This window comes from Lemur catta, chromosome 9, assembly GCF_020740605.2.
Source record: "Lemur catta isolate mLemCat1 chromosome 9, mLemCat1.pri, whole genome shotgun sequence".
In the NCBI taxonomy this organism is placed as follows: Eukaryota; Metazoa; Chordata; class Mammalia; order Primates; family Lemuridae; genus Lemur; species Lemur catta.
In genome coordinates, this window is record NC_059136.1 from 65,883,061 (window position 1) to 65,910,490 (window position 27,430).

Sequence of the window (27,430 nt, forward strand, 5' to 3'; positions counted from 1 at the left end):
GCATTACAATGTTAGGACCTAAATTAGAAACGAAATTTTATTTAATGAATATGACTTTTCTTCTCTATTCATACATTGTATGATACTATAAAGGATTATATCAGGAACAAATGCATGGTTTGGAAGGAAGTGATATGAAAAGGAATATAGATTACTTCCTCATAGGGAAACAAAAAACAAATTCCTCTTCAGAGTTCAGGAATGTTATCAAATTGAGTAAATGGATTGAATTTTCTCAGTGTGCACTGTAAGCTTAATATTTTATAAACGTCACCTCTTTTAATTGTTATAACAACTTTCTGAAGTGGATATTTTTCTTCCTGCTTTACAAAGGAAGAGAAAAAAGTCCAGAACTTCTTTATTCCAGAATCCAGGCTGAAGGAGTAGTTTTTCTTTGGTAGATGCCACCCTAAGGGTAGACGGAAAAGAGAGAGATGGTGAAACTATCTGATAGCTCTAAAAACTTCTGCTCAGACATCCCATACGTTTCTTCACTCCTATTCCATTGACCAACCCAAGTCATGTGGCCAAGCCCGATATAAATGGAAGGGGACGTATATTCCTCCCATAGGGAAGGTGCTGCTGGAAGTTGCATAGCAATGCTCAGGATTATACTCTTCTTTTAGGGAGAAAAGAGAAAAATTAAGAAAAAAATAATACAATTTATGATACAGTCTTGGTGTCTTTAAAAGAAGAATGTGTTTCTGATCTCTTAAGTTGCCATCTCATCAGGGAACTTAATTTGGGCCCCAACATCTTGAAATGCATGACTCCAATCTGGACATAGCCTGTATTTATCATCCTCTGATGAGTTGAAAAGCTCAGAGCCCTGTCTTGCCGGCTAACCAAACTGACCGTGAAACCACAATCTGGAAAGTTTCTTTGTTTACCTTTACAGCCCTCCAAGTACCTTTTTAAAATTAAACTTCTAAGTAGAACATCATGTTTTCCTTTTATCATCTTCAGAGATTTTTATGGACTGTATAAAATGGTACAAGTTATGATGGTAAAGTTAATGTCCTTTTCCCATACCCACATCCACCTACCCACCCCTGAGGAGAAAGAACTGAAATAGAACTTTTTATATCATGGATGACTTTGAAGCTAATGGCTCTTGCTCCAAGAGCTGTTCTGGGAACTTGTTTAAGAATGAACTTAGAACCAGTGTGCCAGGCATAGGTGAAAAATCAATCTCACAATTGTATAAATATGGAGCACATACATTTGTACAGCTAGATTTTTCTTTTTTTCCCTTTTTGCTCTTTTTGGCTTATCATTAAAATATATTTATTAGATAATTTCTATGTGTCTGTCACGGGGTAATCCCTTCTTTGAGCTTCTAGGCTTTAAACCTCAATGTGCTGGCCTGGACTGAGAGGCCTCAGACACAGGACCTTCTGGGCTACCTTGGGTTGGGCTGCCGGAGGAAAGGCCTGTCAATGAGCAGGCTGACTGAGGCCAATCCTTCTGAATGTCGCTTGCTCCATAGTTGCACACTGATTTGGGCCCCAGAGGACCATATAGAGAAATCACCCAGAAGTCATTATCCTGAAGTAAAGGTCTCTAGACACCCCCAAATAGAAATCTCTGATTGTAGAGTACATCAACTGGGAGATGAGATATACATTACAAAATTGTTATTCGCCTTACAAAGATTTGTTATGAGGGCTTTACTTTTTTAAAAAATCTATTTACTTTTTAAATGGTAATGTATGCATGAGGCACAAAAATAAAAAAACACAGGGGAGTTTTATAGTGAAGACTAACTGTTCTACCTTTGTTCTCTAGCTATACAGAGCCCCTCCCAAAACAGCAACCACAGTTATCATTTCCTTGTGTACCCTTCCAGAGATATTCTATGTACATGCATGCACATTTTCTGTTTGAATTTTCTTTTCTTTTGTTCTTTCCTTCCTTCCTTTCTTCCTTCTTCCTTTTAGGAAATGGTAGCTGTTCTGCACTTTACAGTATGTCTTGGAAAATGTTCCTTTTCCCCACATAATGGAGTTGCTTTACTCATTCTAACTGTGAAAAAGACTAATGTTAAATGTGGAGACTAAGGACCAAATTGCCTGGATGCAAATCCCAATTCCATCACTTATGAGCTCTGAAACCTTAAACAAATTACTTAACCTCTCTGTTCTTCAGTTTCCTTGTCTGTAAAATAGGGATGATGATTGTTCTTAATAGGGGTGTTATGATAATGAAACAATTTAACGTGTAAACAAAGCATTTAGAGTCACCCCTGACATGGAGTAAGTGCTCAGTAAGGTTACATATTGTAATTATTACTATTACTTATTCCTGTACATAGAAGTACCATAATGTATTTAGTCAATTCCCTCTTAGTAGATGAGTAGGTTATTTCTTATCTTTAAATGTATAGTGTTCAATGAAGTATTCAATGAAGATTTATATTTAGAAGACTCTTCAAATAAATGCCTCAGGGCACTTGAATTACATGGGCAGACAGGGATAGGGAATGAGAAATAAAATAGTAATAATTTACATTTTTATAGCCCTTTATATCTTGAAATAATGTTTACATGCCTTAATCTCTTTTGAAGCTTAGAACACACAGTGATTCTATCTACTTCTCTCCACCTTCACCGCCATCACCACCCTTCCCAAGTGCCATCAGTGTATCCTCAGGACACAGAGATGGCACATAGTAGGTATAAATTAGAACGTATTGATTATGGCACATAGTGGGTGTAAAAGAAAGTGTATTGAATGACTAAACAAATGAATGACGATGGGATAACATAGATAGGTGGGTAGATAGATAGATTAGGAAACAGAGATCAGAAAGTGGTAAACAAATTACTAAGGTCTTATGGTTGACAAATGCTGAAGCCAGATCTCAAGTCTGCACCTCTGACACTCCTCTGGTGTCAATAGTTCACTGCCTTAACTAGTAGTTAGAGCCACTAACAATTGAAGATCAACGGAAGAGGAGGTAAACCTCCCCTCTTACCTGCTTATTACTGAGACCAATGGAACAATAATATTCTCTTTATAAGATTTTCTTTGAAAGAAATTTTCCAGAAAGTCTATATTTGTGTGTGTATTACAAGGGCAACTCTTACAATTCAGAAAACTGCTTCAAATTCAAACAACTTGATTATGTTTTCTTCAGAGTCTTTAGAATGGAAATTCTAATATGTGCTGATACATTGAGGGAAGAATAGATACTGAAAAGAAATTTATATAATTAAAATATGAAATATGGATATCAAGGTAATTGCTGAACGGGTGGATTTGCAGAGTGTATTATTCATTTTTTTTTTTTTTTAATGCTTACAGAACTCAAGGATGACCAAGTACATGTTCTGAAAGTTAATTAAGATACCCTCTGAGGAGCCTCTGGAATGGCCAAAACATAAAAACCAGGGATGCCTGAATAGCTAAGGTAGGACCATGATATTTCTGAGTATTTACTTCCTCACCCTGAGGTTTAATGCTCACTGCCTGGCGTGGTACAGCTTTGCACCTGGTAAACACAGGGGTGTCCGGTAAAGTAGAAATTCTCCAGGATTTATCCACTGCAGAGAAACCTATCAAGTTCCTCCCTCAAAAGATTTCCTTGATGTGAACCTACTCTGCACTCTCAGCATTTCTCAAAGTGTGACCTACAGACATCCTCTGTCACAGTCTCCTGGAGTGGTTCTTTAAGAAGCAAAGTCCTGGTCCCAACCCATACCTACCAAAATCAAAATACCAGAGGGTGGAACCGGGGAATTTGTGTTTCAGTTAGTAGCCCGAGTGGTTGCTATTCACACAAAAATTTCAGAACCACAACTGAGTGATATAGACAAATCACTCCCCAAGTGTTACAAGTTCTAAGTCGATCCATTTTTCCAGGAAAAGCTTTGAACTTCTGTATCAGCTCTGTAACGTGATCCCTAAATCTCAGAAAATTACAGGAAGTTGCTATTGCCTAGCAGAATTTTGTGTTCTTCATTACAGTAATTTGTGGTCTAATTTCAGTCCCCAGAAGACCAGAATATAAGAGCCAGAATCAGTCTTAAAAGGGAAATTAATTGGCTGCATTGTTAGCTTTCGCAACAGACGACAAAGTATTTATTAAGTGGAATTTAGAATACTAGAAGCCACACAGAAGGTAAGGAACAAAGATAACGCTTACAAGATACAGAAATTATGTTGACATACTTAAAATACACGTTAGACAAATTTTGAATTTATTTGCAAAGCAGTAGATAAGAGGAAAAAGATATAATAGGTCATAAAAAATAAATTCCCACAGACCTCCTGCCTGTTTCTCTATAATCACCTGTTCGCCTTGTGTTTTTCTCCAAGGCCTTTATTATCCACTGTCTATTGGACTAAGAATAATAAATATTTTAAAGAGTGCAAATATCCACAATGGTTTATAACAAGAAAGACATAAATGTACTAAGATGAACTCTCTTCTTGGCTGCTGGAGGTTACAGTAAAGTAGGTGTTGGTGATGGCAACACCTTCACACAGAGACAAAGCCGTGACTTCAAAACCTACCTTCTTCAAGCCGCCCCCACCTTCAGTACTCAGCACTCAGGTGTTGTTTTTACAGACCAAAAGTCAGGTTTCCTTTGGACTTTTAGGTATGCTACGTTTCAGCTTGCTATCCAAAGTCAGAGGGAGCATGGTCCTCTGGGCTACAAATATCCTACATTCTGGAGTTTGAGCCTAAGCTTGCAGGGAGATGTCTGTCGGCTCTGCTTGGAGAGGTCACAGGAAGAGACACATGCCCAGGGCTCCTGCCCCCAAGCCCACTTCAGCCAGAGTATCTCGGGACTCTGCCCATGGATTGCATTTAAAGAAAGAGAGCTGCTGCTAACGAAAACCAAATGGAAATTAGAGAGATTTGAGACTAGAGAGCTAGACCTTTTTTTGCCCCCTAATTGTTCTTTCTCCAACTCTTGTGCTACTTCCTCTTCTTCCAACCATCCTTTAGATGTGGCCACTCCTCAGGACTCAGTCCTTTGTCCTCTGCTTCCCTTTCTTAGCCACTCCCCATTGGAGAAGCAATCCGGTCTGGGAGCTTCATGATCATCTTCTCTCTGCAGACAGTCATTGCATCCACGTCCCATTTCCATGCACGTAACAAAAGTGAGGCTTAGGGAATTTGGTTATCTGCTCAAGGTTACTCATGTTGCCATACCCTGTAAGTACAAAGCTGGATGCATTGTCACCTCCACAGTCCATGCTTTAACCTCTGTTCACTTTTTACTCACAGCCTTCTCTCACCTGAGCCAAATTACACACATCCATCTACTTTTTAGACGTTTAAGATTGGAAATTTTGACATTATGTCCAAATGAATTAATCGCCTCCCCCCCACCCCCACCCCCCCCCCGGCCCCAGAAGGAAACATCTTTTCTCAATTCGCTATTTTTATTAGTGGCATATGTTTTACCAATTCCCCCCACCAAAACTCAATAGAAACAAATGCTTAAAACAAATGCTATCAACTGTTGCCTTGAAGTAGATTATACCTATCCATTTTTATGTCATAAAAACCCCCTTGATTTAGATCCTATGCTTCATGCCTAGACTGTGTGGCATTCTCTTAACATCTACCTGGGCCTCCACACCAGTGGCTCTCAACCATGGAAAACTTGCTTGAAATGTAGACTCCTGGGTCCAGAGGAGCTGATTTAGTAATTCGGATCAAGTGGTGCAAGGAAAACCCTTTGAGAAACACTACTCTAGACTTTTCTCAGAAGGATGCAACCTATATGAAATTGCCAAAACTATTCATCATTTTAAACACAATTTTGGGGATGTGTGCATTTAAGAGTGAAGGTGAGGGTCGGGAAAATTAAAAATGATTCTTAAACTCATTTTAAAAAAATTGGAGCAGCTAGTTATTTTCTATGAGTCTGGCTTAGGCCCAGGTACTGTAGATATTTCAAGAACAAAATAAACAATGACAAAGAGGTTAATAAAACATAACTGGTGTTGTACAAAAAAGCCTTTGTCTACAAGTTGCTCACATTAATAGGAATGAAATGAATTATTCAACAAATGGAATTGGTAAAATGGTTGTTTATAAAGTAACTAAGTGTTCACATCATATTCCATTACTTTTCTAGAGAGATTAAAGAGTTAAAATTAGAAGATAAAAAAGAAGAAACCACATAAAACAGAGGAAAGTTATAAGCAGCTTTTCTCCTGGATGATGAAAGTATTTTCTTCAAAAATAATTACAAAACAAATCACAAAGGAAAAGCCAGATTTGGCTCTGTAATATTTTGAAAATTCAAGATGTCAAAAAGTCATAAAGTTTTAAGGAAGGCAAATGACAGCTGAAAGCATTAAGCACAATTTATTTTTTAAGCAAAAATGTAGGTATAACTTCAGTTTAGTAAACACTGAGAGGAGTTGTTGCAGTAATTGAAGAAGGGCAGAGGCTCTGAGCTCCCTGACCAGCCCCATCTCTTCCCTGCCGCAGCCCATGCGAAATGCCTCAATTCTGGGAACACACAGAAACCACCATTGGAGAGCATTCACAGACGCACACAAGTGCCAGCCACAAGCATAGTTTATTCATGCACTTGTCCAACGCCAGCATCAGCATCGGGCCTTGGCACCTTGGTGCAAGAAGAGACACTTCTTGCCTCTGGGAGATAGGCTCAGTTTTTAACTTTGATGTATTCTATTTCAAACTACTTATAGAAAATGATTCCAATTTACACGATATATTTATGGAAATAAGACTGGGAGGAAGATAACTAAAATATTAACATAGATAGTATATTTTTAAGTGGCAAATAAAATAATTGTTTTCAATGTGATACTATCTCAAAAACTTTTGGTTGTCATGTCAAGAAATTTTAAACTTCTTGTCTGGGCATTTGAGCAATGGTATCTGCAAACACTTCCCTAAATGAGTGCTGTCCCCTAAGTGGGTCTCAGCCACTTTAGTCTCATCATTGCTCTCTAAACACCCATTGTGTGTTCCTGCTTCTCAGCTTGGTTTGCATCCTCCCCCTCATTTTCTCCCTATTCAAATTCTATTCATGTTTCAATGTCCAGTCCAAGCTTCCTCCCCCCATGAAGCATTTTCTGAGATCCTCAGGATATGGCAATTTCTTCTCGTTTAAAATTGTAGCACTGGTTTTCTGTACCAATTATCTTTGGCCTTGCAATATATCCAATTTTTTTTTTATCTTTAATTGGTTCCTTAAGAGCCAAGAGTACATATTACCTTCAATCCATTGTTCTTAACTTGTTTCTGTGTTCATAATGTATATATATAATGTGTTTGTCCAAAGAAGTGCAGTAAAAGATTAGGCCTTGATATCAGACTGATCTAAATGGGGTTTAGTTTGAACAATGTAACTCAGTTTTGTCATCTGTAAAATGTTGATAACAATAATATGCCCTAGGATTGAGTGAAATGTGAAATAATATATGTAAACCTATAGTGCAGTCTCAGCACAAAGAAGGAATTCAGTAAATCATAGCTGTCGCATCATCATCCTCATGTCGTTACGAGCTCCTTTAGATCAGGAAGAATTAGATCTACAATACACCTCTGCATCATTATTTATTCAACAAACATTTATTATGTTGCCTGTTACGTGCCAGGGACCACACATGGTAAACGTGGCAATTGAATTCTTGTCCTCGTTGCACTTACAGTCTCATGGGAGTTGGGTTTCATCAGAGAACCAAACTCTAAACCATCAGGGTGAGAAAACATTTTTCCAGGTATACTGGTGCTAAGTAAAAGGAATAGTTTTCTGTTGTGTATGAATTATAACTTTTAAGTAAAATACATTATATTATTTCATCAATTTATTTGTCTTCATAGAAGTAAAAAAAAAAGACAACTTCACATCTTAACACACTCACTAATCATAGCTGAACTCTATCTTGCATTTGATATGATTTGATGTTGCTTTTGCTATGCCTCTGGTGTTTATCACCCAAGGATGTAAATGCTGGGCAGTAATAGCAGAAAGGAAAATGGTGGAAGCACTTGAATCCTTACACACACACACTCCATTCCTGGGCTTATGGGCTACACACAATATTTATATTTGGGATATCAGCTCAACTGGCCCCACCATGAAACTAGATGGCTTTCTTTCCTCTTATTTCCAAAAACCCTGTACACCATAGCTTTCTCCAAAGCAGCTCTTCAATTCTGTTAACATCTGTTACAGAAGTATCTTCTTACCATCAGCTGAATAAACATTTAAAATAATAACAAAAAGCCTGGCATGTGAACACATTGACTCTTAATCTAGTTCTGAGAACTCTAACCTATAAATGAAGGTCATTTTTCCACTGCATCTATTAAAAATGCTTCTTGGGTAAATTAGTCAGCTGGTGGCTTAATATTTTCCCATATAAAAAAAATGTTGCAGATAGACTGGTATGTGACCTTGTGTACATCCACGAAGGGTAAACCAGAAGAGTGAAATGAATATCTATGAGGAAAGAAATAACAGTTACAGCATGGAGCTAGGATAAAGAAAAGGAATGCTTCTCCTTGCCCCTTTCATTGGAGAGGGGGACATCAAAACCTTACTTTCAGCTAGTTTACTTTTTATATGTTATATGGTGGGATAAATTGAGACTCCTCAGTGACATTCTTAGAGGGATAATAGGTGGCTGTGGATCTGAGTGGGTGCTGTTTTGTTTTGTTTCTGGTTAGCTAACTGTGCTATGCAAGCACATTTGGAATTTTGTACATGAAAGTAGGGGAAGAGAGTGGCAGGAATTTTACTGGCACAGCTGTGAGGATTCTTCTGCAAGTCAGAAGAGAGATATATGAGAGCTTCCATGGAGAGTGGAATCTTGGAAAAAAAGAAAGACATTCAGAGAGGATTCTTAAGAAGTTTTGCTATTTGCTGTGTGATTGCCCCGTCCCCTCTGTTGGCACTTACCAGTGACAACTTCAGAGTTGTATTTCTGTGTGAGAGAGGCAGCCTGCAAGACAAGAGCTCAGTGAGAAAGAGCATTATGAGAACTTGAGAATTGTATTGCTCAAAGGGAGAGCGAGCTTGCCGTTCTTCCGTCTAAATTTTCAATTTAATTTTTCTTTAGTGCAAAGAACACTTGAGCCTCTAATAAAAAAATCTTGGACTATTTTATTGTCTCCAACCAATTCCCTGAATAGAATCATTCAATATTTACATAGCTCAAATAAAGACAACTTAATTTAAGGACATATTATCTAGCAAACAGTTCAGTGTTTGTAATTTTATTGGTTTTAATTTCTTTCTAAATAATACATGGTCATTGGTCAAAATTTCAAAAGTTACAGGACTGGTATACATGTAAAAGTCCCTCAGGAGTAACTGGTAACCTGTTATCAGAAATTTAGCCTTAGGTTACCTTGATTTTTTTCTGAGTATTTACTGCTAATGTCTTTAGTCATTGCTACCTCCATACTTGCTACAATGAATGACTTCACAATTATAGCCTAATACTATGTAATTTTAAACTTTGTCATTTTACATCTTTTGAACTTAATCCAGTCAAATATGTATTTGGAAAGTAACTATTAGTGGGATAGGATTCTAATTTTTAAAAAATATTTTACATTTATATTATTGTCAGTCTTTCAATTCTTAAGTTTAGTTTTCTAAGAAAGTTTCAAATCTCCCTTTGGTCTTCCCCTGAAAACCCCAAATTCTGAAACTCCTCCCCAGACTATCTCTTGATTGTCTGTCTCATGTTCTGTGAGACTGTCAATCTACTCCACTATTAACCTTAGCAAAATGAAATTTAAAAGAATTGCCTGCCCTTGTGTACTCCAATTCACTGAATGCAATTTTAAAGTTAAAAAAGCATGATTTGGGACTTTCTGTGTTACTGATCACTAGATGATATAAAAACTTGAGATTTAATATTTACATTTAAGATTTCTCGGGCCTCATACTTATTCAGAAAGAATGAATATCTAGTTCTGGAGCAGTATGAAGAAGAAGAGGTGCAAATGACCCCCAGACCGACCAAAGCCTGTGCCCTGCATCCCTGCATCCAGCGCCTGCATCCTGCTGCCATGGCCACTATGCCCGAGAGAAAGGCTGAAGGAGATGCTAAAGGAGGAAAAGCCAAGGTGAAGGACGAACCACAGAGAAGATCTGCAAGGTTGTCTGCTAAAGCTGCTCCTCCAAAGCCAGAGCCCAAGCCTGAAAAGGCCCCTGCCCAGAAGGGTGAGAAGGTGCCCAAAAGGGAAACGGGAAACGCTGATGCCGGCAAGGAAGGGAACAGCCCTGCAGAAATGGAGCTGCCACAGCAGACCAGGCACAGAAAGCTGAAGGCGCTGGAGTTGCCAAAGGAAAGTGGGTGGATTTTTGATAACTGCGTACTCTGGTGACTGTTCAGTTCAAAGTACTATTTTTTAATCAAGTTTTATAAAAATGCAGAATTTTGTTTTACTTTTTTTTTTTAAGCTATGTTGTTAGCACACAGAACACGTCATTGTTTTTTGAGGAAAGAGAGTATGTCACTAACAGAATGTCTCTGAAGCTGGATTCACTTGGGGAAAGCACCTTTCTCCTGTAGTTTCGAGAGACTTCCTCTTGGCTTTCAGGAGGAGGGATTCCCTGAGGTACCACATAGTGACCTTGGCACAAATCCCTTGTGGTGTGGGAAAACTAAAATTCGTTCTTATGTCCTTTTCTCCCTCTCTGCCTTTAGCATAAACTTAATTCCCTTAAACCCAGACACCCGTTGGGACTTGACTCCCAATAACTGGTTACCTGTATGTCAACACTCTGGACTTGCCAGTGACGCCACTGAGGTGGCATCCCTCAAAAGAACGGTGGTTCCGTTTCTGGCTTGTGGATCTTCAGATAAATTCTGCCATTTACATTTCATTTCCTGAAAGTCAGCATTGGCTCATGAAAAGTTGTTAAACAACATGCTAAATGTCAATCCTCACTCTAAACTTTTCCTGTGCAGAGCATGAAATGAAGACTTCATTGGGTTTTATCGTGGCTTTGTAATTTGGGTAATCCATTGAAGAAGGGAGTTTGAAAGTTATTGCATACTGTTAATAATTGTCTGCCCATGTCGTGCCTGAAATACGATGATTATTTCTGAAAAGTATCTTTAATAAAGCTGGATACAGTTTGGCTTGGGAAAAAAAGAATTAACATCTAATTCTGACAAATAATGAAAAGAAAGAAAAGTAAAATAAAAAGGAGAATAGAAGTCAGGAAGAGAAATAAATAATTATGTTATTATTCTTTTCAGATTCAAAATAGCTTTCAAATGAGGAGGATGTCTTCTCTCCCTGGCATAGCTTTTCAAATGCTTCCTTCCTTATTGTGTCTATGATCAATCATTCATCCCATCCCGGCTGTGAAGTTTAATGAAGCCTCTTCTGTTCCCTCCTTCCTGCTTTTGGTTTTTACATCGTGATCAGTGCAAAAGGCTGCGGCCAAATAATGAAAAGATTCAACAATGACTTTGTCATGTCCTCTCACTGAATTTAAATGATTCTTTATTGCTTTTAGCATCTCTCTCAAGTAACCAATCCAGACAACAGTCACTCAGTCTCTTTCCATTCTCATCTGATTAAATTAAAAGCACCGCACTTAGCTTGTTCAAAAATGCTGCTTTTAATTTAATCAAAGGCGTGTTTATTTTACTCAGTGACTTTTTTCTTATTCTTTCTATGGAGAATCATTTCCTCTTTTATATCTTTTAAGTTAATCTCTATTCTTATTCAAAACTCAAAATCGCACAAAAATGTACTTGTATTTCTTCAGGAAGTTTATCCTGAATAACCTCGCTAAGGTAAAGATGAAGATAAACTATGTAGTTCTTTTTTTTTTTTTTTTTTTTTTGAGATAGAGTCTCACTCTGTTGCCCAGGCTAGAGTGCAGTGGCATCAGCCTAGCTCACAGCAACCTCAAACTCCTGGGCTCAGGCAATCCTCCTGGCTCAGCCTCCTGAGTAGCTGGGACTACAGGCATGCACCACCATGCCCAGCTAATTTTTTCTATAAATGTTTAGTTGTCCAGCTAATTTCTTTCTATTTTTTTTTTAGTAGAGACGGGGTCTCGGTCTTGCTCAGGGTGGTCTCGAACTCCTGAGCTCAAATGATCCACCCACCTCGGCCTCCCAGAGTGCTAGGATTACAGGTGTGAGCCACCGTACCCAGCTAAACTATGTAGTTCTTAAGCTTGACCCATGCAGGACATGCCCCACTCAAGAATTCACCACTTGGGAAATGGTTCATTCTTTCTTATTTGTTCACTCATTTATGATATATTTATGGACTTTACCATACCCTCTAAACAAGGCTACCATTGCTCCTCCCTGTCCCTACCTTGGAACCAGTGGGAAAAGAAGGATGAGAGTGAAGAATTAGAGAAAGAAAATGCTGGCCTTTCCTCTTTTCCTTTTTATCTGCAAGATCCCTGCCTAGACATATCTATGTAGTAAGTTAGAAAGGATTTTTGGTAACTCTTTTCCCCATAAGTCTTCTAGGCTAATTCAGAAAGTCCATTTATACCAATATAAACTAATTTTTTAAAAACTCAATATTTCATACAATTAGAATACCTATTGTACTAAGGAAGTTGTCACAATGGTTAAAACAAATACTCTAAAAGGAAGGAAAACTGAATAAAGTTTAGTTACCTTTAGTTAATAATAATGTATTTTTATTGGTACATTAGTCATGACTACCACATTAACATAGGATGTTAACAATAGGGAACACTGGGTGTGGAATATATGGGACCTCTCTCTACTACCTTCAAAACTTTTCTGTGAACCTAAAAGTATTTTCAGTTTAAAAGTTTGTTTAAAAACAGCAACAAAAAAATACATTAGTGCAGCCCCATTCTCAAACTCTGTTTTTGTTTAATTTTTAGCTAAAGAGAATTTTGTTGTTGTTCAAATTGATACTTAGAGTTTTGTTTTCACTTTAAAAGCCAACTATTCTTTCATAGTCAACTGAATGTGGGGCATGGAAGCAAGCCAACCACCTGCAACCCCAGTCAGTTCAAGTTCAAAGTAAAATAAACTTAAGGGAAATAATTAAATAGAAGCAAAAGGTTATATACACTAGCTCTACACTGATCTCCCTCTCTTTCCCCGAAAAGAAAAAGAACATAAATGTATGTCATTAGGTAATGGTCTTAATAAATTATGACATATAAACATTATAGACTGTTATGTGCCCTTTTGAAATAAGAGAATAACTGTAGGAATAGTGAGAATTCATAACTATGTAATGGTGGGTAAAAATAGCAAAACATAAGAGAGTTTATATTCAATAAATGCAAAAAGAAAAAGTATATGCATATTTAGGTATCATGGAAAAATAAGATATATTGTTTACATGTTTGTTGAAATATCAAATGATATTGCTGTGGAGCAGTTATTTTACCAGACCAAACTGGGGTCCACTCCCCTGGTACGGCAAAGCCAGACACTGAAGTCGAGAGTTGCAGAGGGAGAAAGAGGCATTTTTAGAGCATGGCCTCTTGCCAGGACTACGGGCAGCTAATGCTTAAGACCTGAACTCCCAGATGGCTTAACAAACCAGGGTTTTTCAAGGCAGGGATACATTTCAGGTAGGCAAAATTATAAATCAATACGTGGAAGTTATATATTGGCCTGGTCCCCAAAAGTGGAGTATTCTGAAATGGGGGGCCTTTAGGTCATAAGTGGATTCAGAGATTCTTGGATTTGTGGAAAGGAACGTTAAGATGGATGTGACACCCTCCAGGCCCTTCAGTGGGAAATTTAGAGCAAAGAATGGTGGGCAGAGTTCAATTCCTCAGTTTCCCCTTGTCTGCATTTTCCATCTGGTGGGGGTTTCTGAGAAACAACTCAAGAGCATATGTTAAGACGCCATCTTTTAGTTTCCATAAAGAATCAAAAAGTCTCATGACTCTGGCTCACTCTCTTGGAGGTACAATGTTCTTATCAGGTTGCCCATTCACTTTTCAAGGCCAGCCAGGTGCCCAGAACTTCCCCTGAAGGGATTCGAGATTTTCCTTTATATCCATGCTTGGGGTGCTGGCAGGCCCCTAAGAGGGGTCCTGCTCTGTCCCAGTTCTATTTTTTGTGTTAAAAGTCTTTTAGTGAATTTAAGTTTAAAAAGAAACAATAAACATTTCCTCATTTTCCATTTTTTTTTACATCCAAATGTGTTGACTTAACAGCTCCAATTCCTTTGACATCAGGACCTCAGTCTCTCTTCCCGCTTCTAAAGTTCCTGTTCTAGTAGGATGACTGGACAGGAGGGTGAGAAACGGGGAGGGAGGTGTCTATGCCATGTCATTTAGTACCAGAATTACCTTTGCTTTTTGTCCCATTTATTTTGTTGTTTGTTAGCTTAGGGACCCCTGTCCTCCATTAAACTAGAGCTGGCCCCAAGTGGAGGAGGAGGCTATACTGCTCCATGCTGTTTTTTCCTTTATTATTTTGACCTGTGCAGGTCAAAATTTAGTCACTTGCATTGTTGTGCACAAATGTTCCCTTTTTTTGGTCTATAACTGAATTTCATTCAAAAGCTTTCAATTCTGCACAGTTGTAAACTTACAGTTAATCTTACAGTCAATTACTTTCATTAACAACATTTTATAGTCAATCTACTTTCCTTAAAGAAAGAGAAAGAGAGAGAGAGAGAGAATCCTTCATTCTAAATCACTAATATTAAAAAGAAACTTTTGGAATTTCTAAAATGCAAGTGAGTTAGTCTGGCAATTGAAAATCAGACCTTTAAAACTACTGTTTATACTGAGTTATTTCAAAATTCATTTATAAAGCCAATTGGTTCCTTGTTTCTCTATGTCTCTTTGTCTCCTTTCTTTGGCGTAATAAACTGGATAATCTGTCTACTTTTAATGGCAAGAAGGCTTCAGAGTAAAGATATCATGAAAAGGAAAACTACATTAAATGATATTTCAAAATATTACCCTCAGTACACCTTCATAATCTCCCTTCCAAGCTTCAGTTCTCTTTCTTCATTTCTGGGATGAAAGTGCTTAAATAAGAATATGTAAACTCCTTTACCCAAAACCAAGCTTTTTTTTTTCAAGGACAGTACAGTCTATATGAAAATTTCAAAAAGCAGTTTTTCTTCAAGAACGTAATTTGTAAAATTTCAATTGTATCCTCCATGAAAGCAAGCAAATGATAACTTTTCCAGGGTAACTTAACCTTGAAGCCCTCAAGTCTTAAGACTTTTTATTTCAGAAAGGTGTTTTTACCATAGACTTATGTGACTAAAGGTGTCAGGCTGGAGAGTAGATTCTGAGCACAAAGTGAGAGTCTAACCTGAGCTTTTGTACCCCCGTGAAGAGCTGAAATAAAAAAAAAAAAAAAAAAAGGAAAAAAAAAAAACAAAGTGAGAGTCTATAAAGTTTTCATCTTTTATCATCACAAAACATCTGAAATTATCGGGTGGTGCTGGGAGTTGTTTATTGGTTTTATATTCACGGCCACAAGGCTATTTTTTCTAAATGGTTAGAAGATTCTAGAATGTTCTTCACCAAGTGTGCAGCATAAGAGATGACATAAAAAAGAACAAAGGAGCCTGAAATAATAGTGGGGGAAAATCAGGAAACATTACATAAAAGATATGAAGTGTGACTGGAGGCTTGGCATGCAGCCAGAATTAGCAGCATGAGCACATTCTGGAAGAACGTAGAAGTATAAGTTCTTAGATAACACTGGCTAGACATCTTTCAGAGAAGCACTTCTTAAAACTTGAGAGCAATTACTTCTGCTTTATACATTTAGCTACATATTTGAATTATGAAATCCTATAATAAGATATTCCCCTGAAAGTATAAACACTATTGTTGAAGTTACTATGGCTAAATATTCAGAGTTTTTCTAAAATTGATTTTAACTGGACTGAGACTCCTTTTTAACAAAATCAGTAACTGAAGAGAAAAAATTGTGATTATTTCTATTCTCACAAAAGGCTGAGCCTCAACTTTTCATTTTTTTCTACTTTTACCAAACCCACCCTAACACACTACATTATTCATTTTAAAATATTTAGCATAAACATGTTCCATTTGAATGATACTTAACTAGTAGAAAATTGAGTAAGTTAATAGGATGAGTCAAGCAAAAGAAGAGCTTCTGAATAAAATAAGCAATAATTACCCAACTCAACTGTGTTAATAACAGCAAACTCAGAGAAGGGCATGTGAGCTGTCCTTTGAGCCAGCTCTGCCTCAGACCAAAGTATACTTTAATTGATATTCTCTCCACAATGTTGCTCTTATTCAAACATATATAAAAGACAAATGCTGAAATACACTTTAAATGGGTATCTTTTTGAGGTTGCAAACAGATTTTTCATTCTTGCTTGTCCTTGAATTTAAAGGACTTACCTCCCCCTACGCTTTACTTTCTGTCTAGGGCCACCGTGCCACTACGGAGCCCCTATTTCCATCACACAGCGGTTATTCAGATAAAATAAAACCTGGCCCATCACCCAAATTGTACAGGTGAGTAAGACTTTTAGAATCCATCTAACATAGATGACCCAAAACTTAAGGAAAAAACTCAGGAGGTAACTACCTGTCTTCTGCCTACCCTTTATTATTCATGGAGGAGAACTCCTAGCCTCCCTGGCATTCCAATCTCTGACAGTTTCCATAGGCAAGAAGTACTATGCATCTTTCCTAAATGTCTCTTCTTGTTTTGTGTGATTATGCCCTCTCAATGTGCCCTAGTGGATGTATAACTGCTCATTTCTTCCTTCAAGAATTTGTTGTGTTACACTGAAGCAGGCTGCTTACTGGTGGGTGGTATCTATTTCGGAATTATAGGTGTAGGGTCTGGAATTTGGTCCTGGGTCCATCTGGTGCCGCTGGAGCACCCATCCCGCAGAAAAGGCTCCTGTGTCCAAAGGAGTCTGTTCAACTTGCACCAGATGCAAAGATTAGAGGAAGGAGACCAATTCATCGAGGAAAAAGAAACAACGGCTCCAGCTAAAGCCTGTCAGTGGAGAAGAGAGATTTAGATTCCTGAAATTGAGAAAGCCAGATTGAGCATTATAGGATGCTCTTTTAAATCATGTTCATCTGCTCCCAGTCCCTGGTACTTCATTTCTGTACTAGTCAGAAGACACCTATCACTGGCCAGTTTTGTTGTTTTCCTTCTTTTGGCACATTGGATTGACTAATATCAAAGGCTCTCCCATCTGTGAGTTGTCTGTAGCCTGCACCATTAGAAGTCTCACCAGGGCCAAGCAGCTGCAGAAGCCTCTTTGAAAAACGGCTTAGATGCTATGATGGTTGCATAGTTCAGCAGATTGGATCATGGAGGGATTTATCATTTGTCTGATGGATCAGGGAACAAAAAAATAAAATAAAAATAAAATCACTTAGAACATTGACTGAACTTGGCAGCAAATTGCTTTGGAAGCAGCAAACCACAGGCTCTAGCTGGCATTTGATTTGATTAACTGAAATGTGGACAATGATTTTGCAGACCACGTTCCCATAAGCAAGCAGCTGTGGTTGGGGGCCCCTGTTCAGGCTCACTAGGCTGAGCCAAGACATTCCCCTCGGACAACAAAGACAAGACGGGAGCAGCCAGGAACAGTATCTGAGTTTGGGAGTGAAGGAATGTTCTGGCTAAAGAGTGCCAGATGAAAGAAAATCTTTGATGTATTATGGTGTTCTTCAGTTTCAACCAATACATTTATTCCTTTGCTGCTGATAAAGGGAGTTTGTTGTGTTGAAAACTCCAGAATGGCTCCAAAGGTCTGAACCTTTGTCCAAGTCATTATCTTCTCTTGCCTGGGCTGCTGCAGCACCTCCTAACCAGATTCCGTGCTTCTTCCCTTGCATTCATTTTCTGTAGAGTGGTATTTTTAAAAGGCAGGCCTATTCATGCCATTCAGCTGCTTGAAGTTTTCCAATGGATTCCTATCATGCCTTATCCTGATTTTAAAGGATGTGTCTCATCTGACCCCTTGCAATTTCTCTAAATTTATTTCCTACAACTCTTCTTTACCTACTATCTGCTAGGTACACTGCTCTTCTTGACTCTCAAACATGCCGAGTTCATCTCTAGCTTAGGACCTTTATGCTTGCTGTCCTCCCTACCTAGAAGCCCTGAAGAATTTTCTCAATTTCTTGATGTAACTGAAAACTAATTGGTTCAAGTAGACAGAATGGGAGCACACCTATTTTTCCTGAAACCACCTTCCTTGTAGACACAAGAACAAGCACAGAACTGCCTGTATCACCTTCTTGGGATATGTTAATAATATACCCATGGTTGTCATGTTATTTGTATTGAAATCATGCCATTAATTTCTTTTAAATTAATAGTATCTATACCTCATAAGGCTAGTTTGTAGCTAAAGACTTTAGTATGTCAAATTCTATCTACCTCTCTGCATCTTTTAATATTGATTATTTAAAGCCAAACCAACCTAATCCTGGCTTTTAGGGTAAAGGCTAATCTTCTTTAAGAAAGAGCCCCAGATACACAATGGCTTAAATGAGACGACTGTTTCTCTGTCATGTAACAGTGCAGGCTAGCATAGTGAGCCAACTCTTCTCTACAAGTACATTCAACAACTCAGATTCCTTCCATATTGCTGCTCTACAATCCCTGGGACTCAGTCTTCCTCTACATAGTCAAAATAGCTTGCAGCCATATCTAAGGTCTAGTCCACAGAAAGAAGAAAGAGAGAAAGCGACTTCCTTTAAAACAAGTGAGATGGAAGATGCACTCATTACCTCTGATCATTTTCCATGGATACTAGGTTCTATGGTCACATCGTGCAAGGGGACTGGGAAATAGTCTCTAGCTTGGTATCCATGTCTGGTTAAGGGGCCAAAGCAATAGCACCTATAGTCTCTCTACACTGGCAGGGTGAAGATTTTTCATACCACTGGCAGAGTGATTGCTCTAAAATATAATTTAAACCCCACATATCAATTTAAAAGATCATAAAGTAATCACTCTTGTCAACACCTTTTGTCTCTGGTACCTCTAGCTGCACCTTTGCAGCAAAATCCCAACATTTGGAGAATTTGCCTTCTCTGCTCCTATGTTGCTGAGGACTCCTGGGGAAAAAAATTTCACACAAATATGGATTTATTTACTCATCTTTTGCCCACAATGTCCACTGAGAATCTTTTACACAAGATTCTTCTTAGAGTTCTGATAGAATCACCTCTCAGCTCGCCGTCGGCAGATGCCATGGCCTTCTCCGGAGGAAGGAGAGGACGTGTGCCCAAACTGTGATTTTTGTTTTAGAGTAGTTAATCCTGACATATAATTGATTAAATAAATTAGGCTCAGGACCCCTGTCTAAATCTCTACTAGATTGTGAAATATCATCAGGACAGAGAATAATTTATCTCCACAATAAAGTTTAAGTTCCTTCATAGGATATAAAACGTCCTTCATTATTTTGCTCCTGTCTCTCTAGCGATCCCTGGGTATTGCCTGCCTGTAACTTACCAAATGGTATCCTCTACATACAACTACTTGGAGTAGCCTGTGCATTAGAATCCTTGCTCAGTAGAAATACTAATTTAGATAGTGGAATGATACCTTTGAAGCCTCCAGAATTTTGCCTTATTTTAGATAAAAAAAGACCCTCACCAGGATCACCCACATAAACAAAGGGGCCATGATGGTGTTTAGTGCTACAGTTCTAAACTGTAGCACCAAACTTCCAGCAACCCTGCTCCATCCTGTAAGTGCATCCCAACAGTCACTCAGACTATATCGCTAGGCTAGCTAAAGGGAAGTCATTTTGCTTCCAGCATGCTTGTGGCTTGTTCTGTCTTAAAAGTTTAAAATTAACCTGCTGCTTGCCTACACAGCTACTGGACACAAGATTAGAAAACACCTTGAGGGAAAAAAACAGATCAAGAGTCCAGAACAGGCCATCCGCAGATGGCCGACAGCAAGATCCACCAGAATGAACTATTGTTTACTGATAACCATCGAAGTCATGAAGATTTGCACAAATCTTGCTTGCTGCTACATATACCTTTCACCTTTCCTTTTATAAGTTGCTCAGTAAGCAGAGAAAAACGAGATGGTCTTTGAGACCATAGTCTGCCATCTCGTCAGGCTGCCGGCACTTAAATAAACCATCTTTCCTTCACCAACACTCACTTCCTGTGTTTGGTTCTCAGGTGGTGGGCGGCCAAAACTGCGTTCAGTAACAATAACCCACAGAACCAAATACAGTCACGTGTCACATAACCACATTTTGACATAGACAGCACATAAGACAGTGGTCAGAACAATAGGCTGTACCCTATAATGTAGGTGTGTAGTAGGTCTGTGTATGTGCACTCTATGATCATTTGCACAACGAAATCACCTAAAGGTGCATTTCTCAGAACACATCCCAGTCATTTTAAGTGACACGTGCCTGTACATATACTGCACCCCAGACCCAGAAAAAGTTGGGACAACTTCAGAAAGCTACTACTTTAGTATATTCCAAAGCAAAAAATTATTTGTCAAATTCATTACTTTCTATTCTTCTTTTGCATGTGCTCTGAGATGTCAACTGTGAAATAAGCTGATCCCTTATGAACTCTGGAAAAAGGAAGAAGTTTTACCCTGAATTGAAATAAAATATGACTAAACAATATTTATTTTATTATATGGGAAAATATAAAATAGTAAGTATTATTGTTATAGAATGCATATTTTGTTATAAGTGCAACTAACACCAGTTTTTAAAAAATGGCTCTGAAATGCCATTTTAACATCCATCTGACAGAACATTCTGAGAAAGAGTTTTTGGACCCTTTTCCTAGCATGTTTTGCCATAAAAAATAGCATTTCCAGTATTACGGTACATATTAAAATATATTAGCATCCCCCAATTACTTGTCTGTGTCCTCTAATTACCTCAAGGCAAATAGTCATCTCTGTATCTCTGGAGTAGAACAGTCTGAGCTCCATGAATAAATAATGAACGAAAGCTCATAGAGCTTTCAAGGTCAAGATTAAGACTAATGTACCTAATCATGTAATTAGAGGCTTGGGAACTTGTGTCACATGCTGAATCTTACAGCCCAAGTGGCTAACATGGTGTAGCAAGAGTACTTTATTCGTATCTCAGGTTTTCACTTTCTGGTTCTCTGCTCCTCTGTGAAATTTACCATTTTTTGGTTTATATTTTCTCTTTTGCCTTCTTCTACTTGCCATTCTTTCTGTACACAGATGTTCCAATTATGGAAATCAATTATGTGCAAATGTTTATTTGTTGCACAAAGCTGAGTTTTCCTGGGCTAAATATTAATACTGTATTTAAATTGACAAATTTTTCTCAGAAGAAACATCTTTCTGGATTGCTTTGACTTCTGAGGGCCTTATTAATTTGACAGTGTTAATTAAAAGATATATAAAATAAAAATGATAATTTGTTTTTTTAAAAAAAGCACACAGGTTATAGGTAAAATTTTACCACGATCTTCTGCTCTCTTCATTTTCCACTTTAAAGAAATATATAAAAAAAGTCCTATGTATTTTTTTTTGATTAAACATAAGGTACAATCTGCTGGAAATTCAGTATTTCAAAAAATGAAGACTCATTTGTTATCTATGTTTAGATTAAATACTAAAAAGAGCTTTTTGTAAGGTTCTCACATAAGTGGAACTGGGGGGATTATCTAGAAGAGAAATAACCATTGTGAACCAAGAGTTGCTTGGGGCCACATGTAAATATAAAAATGAATTGGGCCTATAGTTTAAAATTTTAGTTATATGTAAATGTATTTATAAATTTTGATGCAGTAAGAACTATATTATACTGTCCAGATTTATAGACATTCATTATATAGAGATGTTTGGACCATTTTATAACGTCAAAAGATTAGAGGTATGTGTTTTGGAGTCGAGTTTCAGATGCCTTCTAAAACTTATTTCAGGTATAGTAATATAATATTTCTTTTTCCCTTGTCTTTCTAATGAAATATAAGAATTGCTAAAACACAAATCTAAAACTGATCATGAATGGCTACAGTAACTACAAATAGGTAGCACACACATTAGACCTCTAATGGTCTTTGACTAAACACATGGAGTGATCAAACGAGCAAAGTGACTTTATGCTTAATGATCAGTACCCACAAAATGGGATTACTGAGTGTTTCATTCATTCATTCACTGAATACTTATTGAACACCTAATATATGCTAGTCTGGAATCCAGCAGTGAACACATCAGACACTGTCTTCTGCACTCCTGTGGTTTACAGTCCAGCTGAAATACAGATTTTTATGATGAAATTACAAGGGAGTGCATGAAAGGAGGATGTCCACGGGGCTAGAGAGACATGAAAACTAGTCTGAATGACTAGCAATTAAAAAAATATATAGATGTATATAATGTGTGTCTTTCCACATATATGTGAGTGAGTATAAATATATATGCTTGAGACTTCATTTTCTTAACATCATCAGTTATTTAAATACTAATAATTCTAGAGTTAATGTTGGTTAAGCACTCTATGCTTTAGGTTAAACCTCTCTCCCCCAAATATTCTCCCCAATAGTGTTCTGAATTAAGGTTATAGTCAAGGTCATGATTAAATGCCATTCAATGGTAAAAAAAATCTATTCAGTGCCTAGTAAGTGCTAGAGAACAAGACAGACATGTCTTGGCCCTTGAGGAGCTTCCAGTCTAGGAAAGAGATGGCTGTTGAAGAATCAAGTAACATGAGTATCTCAAGAGGGGAAACGCAGACAGGTAAGGGAAGATGTACGAAGAAGGTAAGCCAGTCAACCACTGGCTGAAGGTTTTCAAGAGATTTGCAGATAAGTAAACAGCTCTGACTTTGACACCTTTAGGGCTCCGTGGGGACTGGTTGTTCCTTGTCTTATGTAGAGTGTGTCCTTTCACATGGTTTTTGTATTAAAATGCTCCCCATACCTCCAACACCGCCCCCCTCCCCACACACACACATCAATGCCAAGTGGCCCTGAACTTGATTAACTTAGAACTTAATCAGTTCTACGTGTAAAAAGCACTGATCTCTTACCCTCCTACCCTGGGTGCTCTTTTTCTTAAATTTGACTTTCCCCCTTCTTACTACTGAAGTAGCAAGCCTCTGAAAGCAAAGGTATATAGGCCTAGGACAGAAGAACCAAATAGGCCTCTTTGCTTTCTTTTCATCTAGGCTTTAAGCCAACAGTACAAAAGAAATCCTTGTAGAACTCCATGACTCAGCCTTGCTCACTAGGGCTCTGGTATGGTGCCAGAGACTTATTGTAAAGAATGTGTGTGCGCCTCAGACTTTTTCACTGGTCCCCAAGGAATCAAAAGATGGCTGATTTATTTTTTAGGACCTTGGGGGTCCGAACAAAGCTTCTTTTTATTATATTAGAGATCTATCTAACAGAAAACATGAAGACTGCAATATGTTGCTTTCTTTAGGAAATGTACTCAAATACTTGCAATATTTTTGTTGCTTGTTAGGTGTAGAACTCCAATCTAAATTCACGCCCTTTCTGCCAGTTTAGAAAGGAGGGTCGACTGCCCTGGTAAGATCACAGGATATTGATTAAGCTGTGTTTTCTAGGGTGAGAGGTTCCCCTTGTGTCAAGAGAGAAGTCACCACAAGCTCTCTTCTCTCTTGCTTCCACTTGGCTGGCTGACAGCAGGACAGGGAGGGAGTGCAGGGATGGAGGGGCTGTCCTCTCTTCCTTCTCCCTCTCCCTACTTTTGGAGCAGGGCCTAGGCCACTTCAGCAATACTCAGGGAGCTAACAGGGTCCTCTTGTTTGTCTTTCTCTCCATTTCCATTAGTGCCCATTGGAGTCTTAGGGAAATAAAAAAAAAAAAAAATGAAGAGAGAGCATCCTAAGAGCCTGCTTCAGCCTGAGGCTATTCAGGCCTAATAAGCTCAAGAAAAAGAAGCCTTTCATGTACTCAGCCAGGTTTACTAGAGCTTTGTACTGTGGCTTGAAGCCAGATTCCCAGCTAATAAAGTGTTTTGCTGGTGTTGCTTGGTTATTTTCTCCCTTGAATCATTTGCTTTGTGAGAACATACCTCTCAGAGGAATCAGGAGATGATAAGTTAAGGCAAGTTTAGAGATATCCTTAGTACATTTTGATAAAACGCTATTAAATAGTACCCTAATCTCATATTTCTCAACAACATAAGCATAAACTATTGATTTAAAAGTAAAAATGCTATTTTTGTTTGCAGAATGTATTTTACTTATATTGGTGTCAGTAAGAGCCCTGACATTCACTGTAAACAGCATAGTATACAGAGCAATAAGGTATTAACAAACCAACCAGTCCATGGACTTCAACAAAATCTTGACAGTGAAACCAAGACTCCCCACACTGAACAAAGGATACCCATATTACTACCCACACTGCTCATGAGCTGCTTTATTTGACTTGCTAGGTTTGTAATTAGAGACCATTAAACATTAAGAGGAAGATGATTTGAATGCTGGTAATAAAATATAGCTACCGTGAGTCACATTGCAGCCATGTGGTTGAAATTGTGCAATAAATAGAACTACTAATCTTTGTAATATACCACGCCAGAGTTTCCAAAAGCAAGTGTTAACATAAAGATTTCCCATTGCACACATGTTTAAAAATAGAATATTATTGGTTTCTACTAAGAGTACCATGTAAATTCTGGCTTTTGTATACTGAGTCTCAAAGATCTCTACCTATGATGATTCCATCTGCTGCTCCTAGCAGCCCTGTGAGGTAGGTGGGTCAGTCACAGCTATTTCCTTTGCAGAGTTCCCATGCTCAGCTGGCTGCTCTTCTTATTCATTAGGGGTTTTACATGTATAGTCTGAAAATGCATATTAAAATTTTATAGTCATTTGAAAATGAAGCCAAAAATATTGGTTTTATAATATAGACCACAAAAACTAAAGCTGGAACTATATGGATGTTGAGCTGAGATTCTCAATGACAATGCAGTGGGAGAAATGTGTTTTGTTTATTTAAAAAGGGCCTAAGATTAAGACAGCTAATAAAAATTGCTCTACTCCTAATCTTATCCACTGCCATGGTTTTTTCAACCATTAAAATACTGGTGCCTTCTAAGGTTGCATCTCCAGGCTGGATTTCTCTCCCATCTTCTGACAAGCATATCTGTTTGCTTACTTAACAACTCCTTGGGAAAAAATGCCAGCTTGATTCACATTGTCTCAAGGCATAAAAGGGGCTGATCTTGCAGGCAGAGGTTCTTCAGCAGCGTCTGCAGATAAATGGGCTAAGGAAAGCAAGTTACTCAGGCAGCAAAAGCAGATTTCCTTCATCAAATCTGATGTGCTAAAACTGCTTGAGTTTATTCTTTATAACATACTTTCTCCATTTGTGCAAAGTAACATGGATTATTTTTATTAACGATTTCAAATTATTTTGTTCTTTAACAGCCCCCAAAAGTCATTTAGATAAACCATTAGTTGAAAACCAGATGGTTTCAAATCAGCACAATTTACCAGTGGGTTGATCCCTGACACACATAGCTCTCTCCCAGATAAAATGTCTACATAGGCATTACCAAAACATGACAAGAGGTTATCTGGTGTTATACTAATATGTAAATGCTCAAGCAATAATTGCAAATCAGCTTTGCAAAAGCAAATATGGTACCTGATAATTTACAACTGAAATATTGATCATCCCTTCATTTTTAGAAATTGGTGTTTAAAAAAATTAAATCGGTAGAAAAGTTGGACGTGGAAACAGGAACTCCTGGTTAAAATAATTAAGACAAGAAATCACACAGACCCTCATGTGAGGCTTTAGCAATCATTAAGAACCCTTGTTATAAGCAGAAATGCATGAATGCATGACTCCCACTGACTTTCACAGGCAACATCTTTGTGTAAACTCAGCTGTAATATTTACAATCAGGGAGGTATGTTTTCCAAGGTTATTTCTGAGACTATTTGTACAATGAAGTTTTGTTTTAGTATTTGTCTACTCTTGTCCTTATTTCTCATTTTATTTAACTATTAACATATATCATACATTAGCAAACTTTATTTCACCAGGGGAACATTTTTCTATTTGTCTGAAAATACGATTGTTTTTATAAGTGAATATTATAAGTCTTAAAAACACAATACAACTTTATTCTAAGTCCCATTTGACTTTTTTCTTTTTGTGAACACCTAGAAAGCAATAGCACTAATTTAGTATGTCTCCACTTATATATTTTATTTGAAAATACTCATATTAAAGCTTGCTGAAAAAGTATGAAAGAGGCAAAATGGTTTCAGATCAACAAAAATCTTATTGAGAGTGAAAAAACAGCAATACCAACACTAAACTGATACTATTTTTCCACTACCTGAAAAGCATTTAAAATAAGGTGCTTTCTGGCTGCTTTTATTTAATGGAACAACAATGGATTTCATGTTAACCTTTCCAAGATTTATGAAACATTATATTACCAAAAAACAACACTACTGAGATAAGCTGTAGTAAATAGAATTTAATGGCAAAAAAGATAATTCATTAAAATGCTATGTGTCTACAAATGTTACACAAATACATTCTAAGCCCCTGTCTAATAAATTCGTAACCATCATGTGGAATTCTAAAATCATAGTAAGGCCAGGCACAGTGGCTCACACCTGTAATTTTAGCACTCTGGGAGGCCAAGGGGGGAGGATCACTTGAGCTCAGGAGTTTGAGACCAGCCTGAGCAAGAGCGAGACCCTGTCTCTACTGAAAATAGAAAAATTAGCCAGGTGCTGTGGCTTGTGCCTGTAGTCCCAGCTACTCAGGAGGCTGAAGCAGGAGGATGGCTTGAGCCCAGGAGTTTGAGGTTGCTGTGAGCTAGGCTGACTCCACAACACTCTACTCAGGGCAACAGAGGTAGAGTTTGTCTCAAAAAAATAAAAAAAATTAAAAAAAAATACAATCATAGTTAACATCTTGACACTTAAACAAAAATTCATTTTCATCACCTTCTTTTATTCCACTTTAGCTAAAATTGAGTATGTCAGTGACTCCATCTGATTTTTCTTTTCCATTGAGACTATAGTTTCTCAACATCATTATAAATATTTCTTACTTATAATGAATTTGGACTAAGTAAACTATTTAGAATGGTGGTTTCTTTTGGCTTGCATGCCTCATGGACTGTTTAGAAGCATGAGGACCCTTCAACACTACCTCTGCCCTGTAAGTGCACCTAGACAGGGATTCCTTAGAAGGGATGCATGGATTCTCCAGCCTCTCCAACTGACCCGAAGACAACTGTGGGCCCAGCTGTCTTTACTTGGTGATGAACATTATAGACCCCATCTTCTTCCACTTATTTACATTTGCAGAATAAAGCTGATACTCTAAATTGCAAACAAACAAACCTCAAAATATATTAAATTTTTATTATAGAAAGTTAGAAAGGATAGAATGCACTAAGGAGATTTTTAAAAATCATTCATCAGTCCAACACTCAAAGGAAAACATTTTGGTGTATTTCTTTTCAA

General features: G+C 37.7%; 1 long non-coding RNA gene and 1 other non-coding gene across 2 annotated transcripts; one reads left to right on the top strand and one right to left on the bottom strand.

The window, feature by feature from the left end:
* Nucleotides 1-209: 209 nt before the first annotated feature.
* LOC123644803 lies at nucleotides 210-26,413 on the bottom strand. The gene is made up of 4 exons (XR_006737283.1): nucleotides 25,089-26,413; nucleotides 10,728-10,848; nucleotides 8,904-8,946; nucleotides 210-409 (listed from the first exon to the last, which is right to left on the bottom strand). It is a non-coding gene; the product is annotated as an uncharacterized LOC123644803 (long non-coding RNA).
* Nucleotides 17,238-17,305, top strand: LOC123645479. The gene has a single exon (XR_006737595.1). It is a non-coding gene; the product is annotated as a small nucleolar RNA SNORD77 (small nucleolar RNA).
* Nucleotides 26,414-27,430: the final 1,017 nt, after the last annotated feature.